Consider the following 12,177-nt stretch of genomic DNA (forward strand, 5'->3'; position numbering starts at 1 on the left):
TACATGCTGCATTTGCTGCAATGCCTCTGCCAAATCTATTTTTGCCGCCACTGCTCCTCCACCCTTCTTTAAGGTTTTTTGTTTGAACTCTGGTTATTTCAAATTCTGTTATATCAAGTTAATTAATTAGTTACTTTAATTTTCTGTTTTAGTAGATATAGGTGGTTAGGATAGGTTAGAGTGGTTAGACTCTGAGATTACAAAAATTATTTGATTATTAAGTTGTTTGCTGATTTTTGCTACTAAAATTATTAAGAAAAATGCTTGACTGTATTAATAATGATTGAGCTGTTTGTATATTACCTTAATAATGATTGAAAAAATCAACCAGTTAAGTAGGGTTGATGAATATTTGGTTTGGATGAAACCTTGAAAGGTGGAGAAATCTAAATTTTAGGAGAGACTCTGTCAAAATTTTTGTAATATTTTAAGTAAAATCGAAAAAATTAAAAATTATATTTTCAAAATTATTATAATTAGTTGTTGGGTTGCTGTATTTTTGTGTAATTGTTAATTTTTTGAATAATTATTTTGATCTTAGTTTATATTTTTTATTTTGTTAAGTTGGTGTTATGATAAATATTTATAGCATTTACAATAGAACTATATATATATATATATATATATATATATATATATATATATATATATATATATATATATATATATATATTCATTTTGGTTCTTATGAAAGAAAATTTTCTCCTTTGCAATTAGTGTTTTATTGCTCTATAGGCACTTGTTAGTTTGCTAAACTAACCAAAACACTTATTAATTCTAATTAATTATCTTGGAACTAAAACACTATGTAATTTTCCTTTTTTTAATTTACTAAACTAAAACACTTTTAGAATTATTTGTTATTTCTTGAGTTTATTCTTATGTTATTATTTATTGGTATTTGTTATGTTATGTTATTAATATGTTACTAATATATTCGTTGTACAGATATGACGACAGGTAGTAGAGGTAGGTCGAGTGGGTCACGTGATCGTGGTAGAGGATAGACTTCCACCGAATTCCCCAGGGCTGGGCAGTCATCGCCCTCTATCCCGGTTTCCCCAACTACCCTGTCAACCCCTGTGACATCACAGGTGGGATCATCGGACCAGCAATTCATCATAGTCCAAAACCCAAACTAGGTGTCTCCTTCTACTACGCCCCCTACAGATGCAGGGATGATGTCGACAAAACCCATAGTAGGTGATTTCTCTAATTCCCCCGAGCAGAATGCCCCTCTATCACCGTCCGTCATCCGGCTGAGGATTTGGCCAGTTGGCATGCAGTCGTGAGTTTATTTTTTTAATATTAAGTTTGTTTATCTTATGTGTTTGTTAATGGGAGGTTTTTTCTCTGACAGGTTTGCACCAAACCCCAAAATTCTTATACACAAGAGACATCAGAGGTCATTAAGTCCATGTACGACCACTCGTGACCGACCTACACGCAGATCCCGATTAAAACCAGAGAGTGTTAGTTTTTAGAAGTGGGTAGTAAGAATCCAATTCTGTTTGAATTAATTAACTGTATATGAACTGTATTTTATTCTGACTAACTAATCTTGGTGAATCACTTTGTGCAGTTGAAATTCATATAGGATGTAGAACACAATGTCATGATCAGGAAGATCTATGACCACTGGATAGCCAAACGACTTCAACAAATGATGAGCAACATTCATCAGGGAAAAGACTATCTGACATCTGAATCCGTCCAAACATCAATGGTGAATTGGAGGCCTATTTTAGAGATAATGACGGGTTCAAGCATCGTTGTCTGATGAACGTTGCTAATAGGGCTTTGCCCAGGTCATTGGATCATGAGGCGACACTAGATAAGACCTTCAATTATACCCATACTTTGAAGATAAAAAATGAGAGATTTGCTGATAAGTGGTCTGCGGCCCATTATGTGAGTTTAAATTAATCCTAAGTTTCAACTATATTTGGTTTACAGTAAATTATTTAACTATTATCCTAATCACAACTAATGTGTGTGAAGTAAGAGGAGTACATGCAGAGGTTGAAGGCTGCGACCCAGCAATCTCAGCCGCCTAGTGGGGCCAACAAAGTCGGCTCTGAGACCTCAGTGGTAGATCCTGATAGGATTTGGCACGAGACTTTCTCTAAACCCCACAAGAATTGCCGTTTCAGATTGGGGTCGTTCTTCGCTAGTGACCTCTGCTCCTCCACGTTGGCGGCGTTCTCTGTCTCTACATCTGCCACCAACCCTGCTGATCCCCAGGAAGTTATCGACATGAGGGAGGAAGTGTAAAAGCTAACATAGGAGCTTTACCAGCAGGCAGAGCAGTCTGAGCAGATGTATCGAGAGATTGTTGCACGTGTTGCCGTCCACTCGGACTTGACGGAGAAGCTCGTTTGGTTGCGACAGCATATGGAGGAGTATAGTCAGCAAATGTGCGCTAGAGGCAGCAGCACTGCTGGTTCCAACGGCAACGCTGCTGGTGGGGCACCGACGGCAGCACCTCCTCCGCTGCCTCAACAGGGGAACCACGACGCTGATGACAATGACGACAATGAAAATTACCGGGATGTATAGGGTTTAGGGTTTTACTCATTTTTGTTTGTCTATTTTATTGTACTCTACATTTTGTGACGTTTTATTTTATTCAAACTATTTATTTTTAAATAGAATAATTTCTTGATTTCTGGCAACGCTAAATTTTTGCTAACAATTTTGTAAGAAGAGTCTATGAATTGTGTCTTAACTGTGCCAAAAAAATTTTGAAAATAAAATTAACATTACCATAGAATTTACCATCGGATAAATTCGACGATAAATTGATGCCTAAACACGTGAGACGGCACCAAAGTTACTGCCGGATACATCCGACAGTAACCATCAACACAATCTCGCCAAATCAATTGAAAAGGCTGATAGAAAATCCGCTGGTAATTAGCATCGAACAAAATAAATCCGCCGGTAAGCAGTTTCTAACAACATTTATACTAACAATGCAAGGATGGCGATAAATCCGATAGTAATCTATTTAGTAGTGGATTTATTTTATTAATCTGATGGTAATCAGCATTTTTCTTATAGTGTTAGAAAATCCTAAGTTCAAAACTAAATAAGGAACAGAAATTAGAATATGTTCTAATTAAAATTGAAACTAAACAAGTTTAATACCCTAAGTTAAAATTTTTAGAAAACTCTAAGTTCAAAATAAGTTCAATACCCAAAATACAGAACTAAATAAGGAACACAAATCAGAATATGTTCTAACTAAAATTAAAACTAAATAAGTTCAGTAACTTAAGTTCAGAATTTTAGAAAATCCTAAGTTCAAAATAATTTCAGTACCCTAAATTCATAACTAAATAATCAACAATAATCAGAAGTCTTAAAATAGCAAATAAACCTTATAAATTATATCAAAAAATTAGAATTTTAGAAAACCCTATATTCAGAAATATTACCTGATGAAGAGCACAAGAGCTAAGAAGAAGAAGCGGCATAGACGTTAGTAGTGTAGGCAGCGGCGTAGACGGCGGCAGAAGCAGCAGCGTAGACGGCAGCACAAGCAACAGTGTTGGCGGCGGCGGCAGCAATGGTAGCAGCTTGTTAAGAATTCGGCAACTACAATGGTGACGGCAAAAACAACAAGGAGTAGCTCCTGGAAAGAGGGGCTGCTGCGGAGATGAGAAGGGTAGAGAGAGAATGGGAGGTGAGAGGGTTAGAGAGAGACAAATTCGAATGAGGAAAAAGAGGGTTGGCGCTTCAAATTTATGACACAGTTACCATCGGAAAATCCAACAGTAACGCATTGTGGGTCGCCAAAATGAAGCGTTTCTCTAAGTGGGTTTACCGTCGAATTTTTTCGCCAATAAATCTGACTCTAAAGGATGCGCCAATGTTTTTTGTTTTTCCTCCAATTATTACCGGTGGCTTTACTATCGAAATCGTAAATCCACCGGAAATAATTTGACCTGACATATTTGACGCTTAATCCATCAGTAAATTTGTCGGTAAAGACGCAATTTTTCTACGATACTAAATCCGATGATACTCCGCGTTTTTTTTTTTGTAGTGTAAGCTAAACCATGCAAATTGGATATCTAATTATCAAATCATTAATAGAAGTATTATCTCTTAAATTTGTTAATGACAAAAATAACATTAAAATGTTTTAAAATGTGATAAAAAATAATCAAAACCTACCATTCTTTTTATAAGTAGTAAATAATTTTTTTATTTGACAAATAATTTGTATATTTATCTAAACTTTTGTAGAATTATTTGAATAACTATTGAGCAAGTTTATATAAAAAATAAGACTAAAATCCGATCTTTATAAATTTTTATTTTAAAAAATAATTTTGGTCATTCATAAATACTTACAAAAAAAAATTCATTTGGCCTAAAATTTTTAAATTTTAAAGATAAAATATCTATTATTTTAATAATACATGCAAATTTTATATTGAAATATAATTTCTAAAGCCTTTTAAAATATATATATATATATATATATATATATATAACAGTTAGATACTTTTGTCGCGTTTAAAAAATTGAGTAAATTTTTGTCGTTAACAAATTTAAAAGATGCTTTTTTTATTAATTTAATAATTTATAGTCATTTTTGATAATTCGAGTTCAAAATGAAAATATTGTGTAAATCATTATAGTGGTAATTAAAAGTTCGTACTGCTGATAACATATTATCTTAAAAAATAAGCTCTTAAATTATTTAAAATATGACCAAAATATCATATTGTTATCATTAGAAAATAATTTTTGTATTTAGCAAGCAATTTGTGTATCTAATCCGAATTTTTGTGGAACATTTAGATAACTAGTTAAAGGTGCAGACAAAAGATTAGAACAAAATTCAATTTGTAATTTTTTTATTTTTTCAAAAAATTCATTCATTAAAAAAATTCACTTATCATAAAATCATTAATATTTAATAATAAAAAACCTCATTTTTTAAAAAATATTTGAAAGAAACACCATCCAAATTGGATTTTTTTAAAATAAATATATGAATTACAAAAATAAACATTTATGAGCATTTTTATTGAAAAGCATCACATCACTTATCTCGTTTATAGTATACATAAAATAAGTAAACACGTATCTCATTTATACTATAAACAAAATAAGTGATGCAGAAGCCTATATATGTATCTCGTCTACAGAGAGGGTCTTAATCCTTTGACTTCTCTTTTTTGACCTTATCTCCTACTTTTAATCGTTTCTAATCATATTTCTGAGTTATTCAAAGAATATGGCGTGCGCTGATAATTACGATGGGGATATTAATAGACTCAACACAACTTGACACATTGCAGGGGTAGAGAATTTTGAGGTTGGTGTTGTTTTTCATTTTATGTTTATATTTTTCATTTTATGTTTACGTAGATAATATGCAGTACATGTTAAGATGAGTTTAAATGTTAGGATATGATATTTAGGTACAAATTAAATTAGATGTTATTGATTTAGTTATTAATTAAGGTTTTTAACTAAGGTTAGGATTTGTTTAAACGCTAGCATATGATGTTAGGTTTAAATGCTAGTATGCTAAGTTATTGTTAAGTATATGTTTGTGAATTTAGTTATTAATTTAAGGTATTAACAATTTATAATAAACCTAATCTTGAAGCAAAATATTTATGTTTGTATTTACCAAATATCTAAGTAAATTATTTTTTGTTAAGTTTTTTTAAGTAAACGTTTTCATTTAATCTATCATATATAGGAGTGGCGAAATGAATTTTGTTATTCACTATTTCACTAAATAATTTTATTTAAATTAATTAAAATAGAAAGCGTAGTCATTAGTTATCTTAGGAGACATTTTCACTTGCATTAAAACAGACGTTAAAGTTAATTATTTATCTAAGCATTTTCATTTTTCAAGTAAACTTTTTTATGTAAATAAATTTATAATTTAAGTGTTTGTATCTGATTCAGTATTCTTATTGTTTACCAGAGGCCTCACCTGCTTTTTCCGAGGAGAGTGAGTCACACACTCCTACCACCAGACGCTATTGCCCCGTACCTGAGGGAGGCTGGATTTGGTGATGTGTTGCCGCTCAGGAATTTTGTTTTCGACAACTCTTTAATCACGACATTTGTTGAGTGTTGGCGCCCAGAGACCCACACCTTCCACATGCCTCAGATTAATAAGAAAGAAAGACCATGATTTTATCGTCTCAAACTCAACAATTGCAAAGGCTATAGGAAGGATATTGCTATTACCGTCTTGTGCAACAGCAATAAAGAGAATACTACCATGTTTTCCATACATATGCGTACCATCTAGGAGTGTTTGGTTTGCGGTTCGGTTCGATTTTTTGACAAAAACCTATCCGATCTAATGTTATCTTAATTATACGGTTCGATTTGGTTCAATTTTTTTTATTGAGACCATATGAATCAAACCAATTAATATCGATTTAGTTTGGTTCAGTTTTTTTCAGTTTTCCAATTAATTTCATAAAAAAAGTCTAAAAATTGAAGGAACGGCATGTATACAATATAAAATATACATTATAAATTTGAAGATAATTTTTTTCCAAAGTGCACCATGAGATATATGTAAATTTTTGTTAATCAAAGTACATCATTTGTTAACTAAAAGTTATAAAGTGAAAAATATCAAGTTTCAAAATGCAAATTCCCATCTCCATTCCATAAAAGTGAAAAGTTACTTTGTGCCTGTTGTAGAATTTAAATTGCATTAGCAACAACTTCCTCACACAATAAAATGTGCTTTGTCTTTAAAACAGTTAAATTCTTTGCACCTCTTGCTTCCATTGTCCCTTCTCCGCTTCCTTTACTGTGTCTTTGGTTCTTCCATTTGGATTAACAACCTCCAGCCTCTCATAACCCATTATACTGAGAATTAAAATTACAAATTTTCAACAAACATAAAATCTCCCAGCTCATGAAACTGAATCAGCCTAAAACAAACACAAGCTTCAGGAAATAAATCAAACAGTTAATAACACATTTCATATTCTAGTGAAACAGAAAGAAATGAAACCCCAATAACCAAAAGTAATCACAACAAACTCAAAACTCAAATGGTTTTTACATTAAACTATGCGTTTAGATAACTCAAACAACATATATATCTAATAAAACTGCTACATCATTATTTCAATCCAACAAACAAAGAAAACCAAGTAAGATCGATGATCATCCAAACCAAGTTAAATCAGTGATCTTAATTCTTGAACTTCTCTCATACAAAACAATTCACAAAGAAAAGCAAAAAGCAATATAAAATTAACAAGTTTGAATCCAAAGGTTCTAAAAGATCTTATACGCATTCACGAATTTTGATATGGCAATTCTAAAATTGGACAAATTATGCAAACAGAAATTTCAAAAATAATCAACAATTTAAAAAATACAACAATGAACAATAAACTACATAAACCACATACAACAATCAACAACAATCAACAATTTCAAATATACACTGAACATAGAGTAGAAATTATTCAACAGAAGCAAAAATTCAAACAAAATAAAATTAGTAACAACTACCAGAAACTCAGACAAAAATACACTGAACATGGAACAGAAATTATTCAAACAAAAGTAGAAATTGAAACAAAATAAAATTATTAGTAATTACCAGAAATTAAAACAAAAATACAATGAACATAGAACAGAAATTATTCAAATTAATACCTGACTTCAAAGCTCCATATCTGGTGTTCGGAGGGGCTGGGTTTGCTAGTTCGACGCTGCTAGGAGGGATGGTCTGGCACTGCTGGGTGGCTGGTCCGACGCTGTTGGGAGGGGCTAGGAGGCACTGTTGGGAGGAGCTGGGTGGCGCTGGTTCGGCGGGACTGGGAGGGTTTGACTGAGATGCTGACGATCGGATTTGACTGTATTAATGAGAGGATGACACGGCAGATAAGACTGCTATCAAATGGTCCTGCGACATTGTGGGTGCTAAACACATATGCGCTCTACCTACCTTACACACCTCCCTAGCGAAATAGAACAACAGTGGTAAACATGCTCAACAAGCATAACAACGACAAATGACAACATTGAATACAATAAATTCTTAAATACCAGTATCTGAGATTCTATCGGAGAGTAACACGGAGACTCTAAGGGCAGCTTGCAGCATGTTGTCGGCAACGCACATGGTATTTCAATCGATCGGACTCCACCATTCGATATTCAACACTTCTGTGAATGCTGTAATTCTTAACACCCTACACTACTGCATCTCTGCTTTTGATTCTGTGGCCAACCCTAAAGTCCACCCCACTGTCCAAGTTGTAATCTTCCTCACTCGTGTTGCCTAATGGATTCTTCTCGTGCATTGCATTCAAAACGTACTATAGTGACTACATATAGATGACAAGGCCGGAATTGGACAAGGGGAGGCAAAAGATACCTACATGATGCCTTAACCAGGGTCTCCAGTACAAACTCATCCTGTTGAGTTAAAAAATTAACTAAATTAATTTGATGATGACAAACATTATTTTTAGTGGGTTAAACACTCAATTAGTTTTTAATTGTGCTTGATAAAGTGTTGCAGGCCAAAGAAAGAATATTGCAGCAACTCAATAGGAAGAAAATCAAACCTGAAACAAAGTGGGCTACAAAGCACTAAAGGCCCAAGGTTGTTAAGCAATAGAATCAGTTGGGCTGAATGGAAACATATCTAACCCAAGTCCAAGTTGACTCCATCAAGCTTCTCATCCAAGATTGAAGACTTTCCTCTCTCTACTTGCTTCGGTCAGCATCAGAACAAAAGAGAAAGAGAGAGAGATTTGTTCTTCTTGTTCTTTCATCAGAAAAGAAAGAGAGAGAAAGGTAAATCACAAAAAGTTAATGTCTAATCACCCTAATCAGAGCAAGCTAAGCTAAGTCAGAGATGGCCATGCCATGGTTTACATCCTAGAAAGAAAAAGAGGTTAGCTACAAAGAAGAAAGAAGAAGAAATCAGAAGTTAGGGCAAAATCAGATCTTAGGCAAATCAGAAAGATCTTTCCATTATTGGTACCCCAAAGTAACTTGCTGAAGCTTCTTTTCCCCTCATACCCATTTTTGGTAAAATAAAGAAAATGGATGTTATGGAGTTCTACTGTGGATGAACGGTCAAGAAAGGAACTTGGAGCCAAAGCAAAAATAAATGGTTTCGGTCTTTGAAGATATTGGAAAAAGGATGAAAGAGAAGATGGAAGGTATGAATGCATGAAATCTGAAATTTCTGCAACAGTCCCATCTCTCTCTTCTGCGTAGCTGTTGCTCTATTTTTTGTGAGAAGGAGAAGTCAACTGTGTGAGGCAAGCCTATGGTGTAAAAAATTGAAATCATACAAATAGAAAAATGACTTCAGTTTGAAGGCAAGGAGAAATAACCAGTGTTTGAGGTTTGTTATGAGAAGTGTTGTTTGAAGAAGTTCATCTACTTGGACAGTGCTTCCTAGTCAAAGGAGCATTCCGCCAAAATGAAGAACTGAATCAGAGGCTAGCAAATATGGTTTATCACATAGCAAAGAGGCTGTTGAAGAAGTCAATCTCCTTCATGTTTTATAGATTATAATTTCTTTTTAATGTTTATCTTTCTGTAATTTCTTGAGTGAAAAGGCATAATGAGAAAGCTCAAGTAAAAGCCAAGAGTGGAAAGAAGCTAAGTGATACACTTGAGAGAAAAGCCTAGAGTTATTTTTAGATTTCTTTAGGTAAGTTTGTGTCTTGTATCTAGTACCAGTGAGGTACCCATTTCTTAGTTGGGTGAGCACTAAGAGTGAAGAGTTAGGTATTAGCATAGCCAATGTCAAGTTAGGTTAGAACTTGAGTGTGAAAGGATTATGTCAATTCTGTGGAATTGGTGTATGTAATACTTTTAACTATAGTGGAAATTCCTCCATTGTTGTGGAGGACACTGGACGTATGTTGCATAGCACAAGGCAACCGAACCAGGATACATGATGGTGTTAGCTATTCTCTTCTCTGCTCTGTCCTGTTTTCTGATATTCATGAGACAAAATGAAATTATCTCATAAATTTTCCGCTGCTTAGTTTAAACAGTTTCAGACAGCAAGTTTGTTTTAAAAGGGTTAACTCATTAAGCTAAAAGAAGGTCATAGACTCAACCCCTTTCTCTAAGCCTTCTACAACATTCACATCCTCATCATAATCTTCGGAAGAACCGCTCTCGCTGTTATCCGCAACATACTCCTCGTCGAACTCCTCACCGTCGACCTCCATGTCTTCCACTGGACTGACAACATGAATTGGTGGTGGTGCGAGAGGTGGGTCATCCTGGACGAAGTCTGACGACCCAGATCCATCGCCACTGACATCTCCAACCTCTGCAGAAAGCTCCATCACTTGCTCTGCCATGATTCTCCCATAGATGTCAAACATCAGGCGCACATGCTCGTCGCCATGGAGCCAAAACAGGTGGAACCGAAATACTCCGTTTTCCATCAGTGCTAGCAACCTATACTCCACTCTTCCGATCTCTTTTCTCCCACTCCCACCGACGCTACCCAATATCAGACTCTTCAATTCCGCCAATGAGCTTACTGGCCAGGTACGTAACAAAATGGGATTCGCACACTCAAATGTTACACTATTATCATTATTTCTTATATGGCAATTTGGATACACACTTACAACCAAGAAACCATTATTACTAGACATTTTGGCTTATTTTCAGAAGCAATAGATAGCAAAGAAGTAGTAAAATGTTTGTGGAGGATATAAAGAGTTGTATATCCTTTTATAGCCACTGAAAATTTGTCTTAACGTATCTCATTTACACTGTAAACGTTATAATGACCCACTTATCTTATTTACACTGTAAACGAAATATACATTACATTTATTCTCAGTCTTATCTCGTTTACAGTATAAACAAGATGCGTATTTACTTATTTCATTTATACTGTAAACGAGATAAGTGATACGATACTTTTCGGTAAAAATGTTCGTAAATACTTATTCACATAATTAATATATTAATGATATTTATTTTATTTATTTAAAAAAATTCCATCCAAATCCGATTATTAAAACTATTTTAAAAAATATATATTTAAAATATAATTATTTTTGTCATATTTTAAAAATTTATTTATAATTATTTTAACCATAACTATTTTAATCGATGGATAAACATTTTACGGCGGTCATATTTGATTTGATCTCTGAACTGCCGGCGACTTCCATTGTTGACTCTCTCCATCATACCAAATACAAACTCACCGGCCTAGCAAGCTTCTAGACTCGCGAAACCATTGCATCACACATGACTAAATCCAAAATACAAAACAACAAAAACCACAGAGTTCCAAAGTTACAATACATCAAACTACCTCCCATCTCAAATAAATATTCAATTACGTATTGTTGTTAGAAAATAAATTAAAGTTGTCACCGAAAACTTGTTTTTAATTTAAGTTAAATATATGAAACAAAATTATTCTTATTAGGTTTTCATATTTGTTTGTCCACTTATTATTCTCATTTTTTCCAATTTGTAGAATTACCGAAAGAATATAGTTCTAAAATTTAATACAAATGGAATTTGTATCTACCTAAATTAATTATTGAGTTACTATAATATTTTTAAAAAGTAATAATTTCAGAAACAAAATTTATAAAGAAATAGTAGTAGGATTTAAAATAAACAATGTAGCTGAGTAGAAATAGTTTATGATCTCTTAATTGTTTTCTTAATTTCAAATAAATTATTCTTTTTTAAAAATTCTCTTCTACACATAAATGTTTATATAGAAAATTAATATAATATTAATTTATTTATTTTTCAGTTAAACCCCTAAATTAATGGACGAGGGTCATAAACTTACTTATCCTATTTTTTTTTTTAGTTATAGACATTTTGATATTATAACTATATGTCATGAAATGACTTATTAAAAAGTTTAAACTATTAGATATAAGTATATAAAAAGTTATATATCTTAGCATGAAAGACAATAAACACAATAAAAATTAAACGATAGTTATTGCTATCAAGGATAATTTTGTAACCATCTTTTAAAATTTTTATGACTCTAATACATTAAATCATTTCTCTAATATACCACAAGGAAGATCTAAATTTTTCAACACAGTTTGATGCTAAGATATCAACTCTTTTCTAACCTACAACAACCAGTCAAAAATTAACAAAGATTAATGGTTAGGTTATTAT

Source organism: Arachis hypogaea, chromosome 4, assembly GCF_003086295.3.
Source record: "Arachis hypogaea cultivar Tifrunner chromosome 4, arahy.Tifrunner.gnm2.J5K5, whole genome shotgun sequence".
Classification (NCBI taxonomy): Eukaryota; Viridiplantae; Streptophyta; class Magnoliopsida; order Fabales; family Fabaceae; genus Arachis; species Arachis hypogaea.